Consider the following 2,822-nt stretch of genomic DNA (forward strand, 5'->3'; position numbering starts at 1 on the left):
TCCAAAGGCGGCAGAATCCCGCACTCCCGAGGAATTCCCGCATCTTTCTGGCATCGGTGGGGGGTGGAATTAGAGCAACCACCCTTTTTCGGCTCTCCGTCAGCCACCGTTGCCCTCCTTCTAGGAGGTAGCCTAGGTAGGCCACCTGTTTCTGACATATTTGGGCCTTTTTCGCGGAGGCTCGATAGCCCAATTCCCCCAGTCTCTGTAGCAGGGCCCCGGTACCTTTTAGGCAGTCCTGCTCAGTTTCAGCGGCAAGGAGGAGGTCGTCCACATATTGCAGGAGGACCAGGTCCGGATGGTTGACTCGGAAGTCGGCCAAATCTAGGTGCAGAGCTTTGTCAAACAAGGTAGGCAAGTTTTTAAATCCTTGGGGCAACCTTGTCCAGGTGAGTTGTCCTGAAAACCCGGTCTCTGGGTCTTTCCACTCAAAAGCAAAGATGGATTGGCTCTGAGGGCTCAGTCTTAAACAAAAGAATGCATCTTTTAGATCTAACACAGTGTACCATACGTGGGTCGGAGGCAAGGTATTTAGCAGATTGTAGGGGTTGGGCACTGTGGGATGCATATCCTCCGTTCTCCTGTTAACCTCCCGCAAGTCCTGTACCGGGCGGTAGTCACCCGTACCAGGCTTCTTTACTGGTAGTAGGGGGGTGTTCCAAGGTGAATGACAAGGTTTTAAAATGCCTAGGTGTAACAGTCTCTGGATATGTGGCCGGATACCTTCCTTAGCTTCCTTGCCCATCGGATATTGACGAACTGACACGGGAATGGCCGTGGGCTTCAGATCTATGATCAAGGGAGGCCGGTTGATGGCCAGCCCAATTCCCGCAGTCTCTGCCCAGGCCTGAGGAAAATCTGTGAGCCACTTGGGGTCCAGGGGAGCCATGGTGGACGAGGGCCTCTCGAATAATCGATGTTCGTCCTCCAAGCGTAGTGTTAATACCTGGAGGGGCCGCCCTCCTGAGTCTGTGATGGTAGCTCCTTTCTCATGGAAGTGAATTTGGGCTCCTACCTTCGAGAGTAGGTCCCTGCCCAGGAGGGGGTAGGGGCAGTCTGGCACTAGTAAGAACGAGTGTGTCACAAGTCCTGTACTCAACTGGACCTCTCGATTGGTTGTCCAGCGATATAACTTCCCTCCAGTTGCCCCCTGAACCCAGGAAGTCTTGGAGCTTAAAGGCCCTTTTTCTGAAGTCAGTACCGAGTGCTGGGCTCCCGTGTCAATCAGGAAGGTTACCGGTCTGCCCCCCACTTCAAGGGTTATCCTGGGCTCAGGGGGGGGGGGGGCTCCTGGCCCTGACTCACCTAGTCATCTTCTTCCAGGGACAGGATTGGAACTGGTCTCTTCTTTGGTCCCTGTGGTTTCTTCGGGCAGTCTTTGACCCAGTGTCCTCTTTCTTTACAATAGGCACATTGATCTCTTTCCACCCGAGGCTTTTGCTTGTCTCCCAAGTCCCTATTCTGTCCTGGTCTACTCCTTTCTGTATCCTGCACTACGGTGGCCAAAATTCTACTAAGCTCTCGATTACGTCTTTTGTCTCTTTTGTCTTCCCTTTCCTCCTGCTCCTTGCGGATCCTTTCCTCCTTCTCCTCTCGGGTCTCCCTTTTGTTGTAAATCTTTTCTGCCTCCTTCATTAAATCTTGTATAATATACCCCTGAAGCCCCTCTAGCCGCTGCAATTTATTGCGGATGTCCGGCGCTGACTGTCCTATAAAGGACATGATTACATCTCCCTGCCGGTCCTCTGCCAGGGGATCAAACGGGGTGTACATACGGTAGGCTTCCATTAATCTTTCTAGGAAGCCTGCCGGCGTTTCCTCAGCCCCCTGCACTACTGCACGTACCTTGGCCAAATTGGTGGGGTGCTTTCCAGCCCCTCTGAGACCCGCAAGGAGAATCTGGCGGTAAAGACGAAGTCACTCCCTACCAGCAACGGTGGTGTAGTCCCAATCAGGACGGGTTAAGGGAAACGCCTCCTCGATTTCGTTTGGCAGTAGGGTCGGTCGGCCATCTGCTCCAGGGACGTTTTTCCGTGCCTCAAGGTAGACACGCTGCTTTTCCTCAGTAGTGAGGAGGGTCTGCAGAAGCTGCCTACAATCATCCCAGGTGGGCTGATGAGTCAATAAAATTGACTCGATCAGCCCAGTCAGAGCCTGGGGGTCCTGAGAGAAAGAGGGGTTCTGGGTTTTCCAATTGTAAAGATTGGAAGCAGAAAATGGCCAGTACTGCATCTGGCCAGCCACCGAACGAAGAGGAAAGGCCTGTGAAGTCCAGACACTTCCCGAGCCCCCTGCCTGCCCCCGACGGAGGCGCAGGCGGCTGGAGGGCGGGGAAGGCACTGAGACTTCTTCCCCTGCCCTCGTGGAATCAGGGGATGGTGCAGAAGGTTGCACATCCCGCTCTGGTTGTTGTGGGGGTTCCTGCGGGGGAGCAGGCTGGCCGGGAAGATAGGGTGGGGGAGAGTCAAAGAGCAGAAAGTCCTGATCAGCCGGAAGAACCGGTGGCTTGTCAAGTTTTGGATCTCGAATCTCCTTCAGAGGGTATAGGGAGGAGGTTGGCACAATCAGGATAGGAGGAGGGGGTATCGGGAAGGAAGGTATTAAAGGAGTTGGGGATGGCCGAGGAAGGGGTAACGGGGTCCGTATGGGCTCCGTCGGGAAGGAGAAGGGTTTTATCCAGGGAGGGGGGTTACGTGAAAGATCCTCCCACGTGGTAATGTAGGGCACCTGATCAGGGTGTCCATTGGATCCTGGCTGAAAGACTCGCGCCATAATCTGTAAAATAATATCGAGGTTAAAAGTGCCGTTCCTTGGCCAGCCGA

The 2,822-nt window shown here is 54.1% G+C and overlaps 1 pseudogene; it reads right to left on the bottom strand.

Moving 5' to 3' along the window:
- Window positions 1-913: 913 nt before the first annotated feature.
- On the bottom strand, window positions 914-2,232 carry LOC133755200 (uncharacterized; annotated as a pseudogene).
- Between the last annotated feature and the right edge of the window lie 590 nt (window positions 2,233-2,822).

Source organism: Lepus europaeus, unplaced genomic scaffold, assembly GCF_033115175.1.
Source record: "Lepus europaeus isolate LE1 unplaced genomic scaffold, mLepTim1.pri SCAFFOLD_3_1, whole genome shotgun sequence".
Classification (NCBI taxonomy): domain Eukaryota; kingdom Metazoa; phylum Chordata; class Mammalia; order Lagomorpha; family Leporidae; genus Lepus; species Lepus europaeus.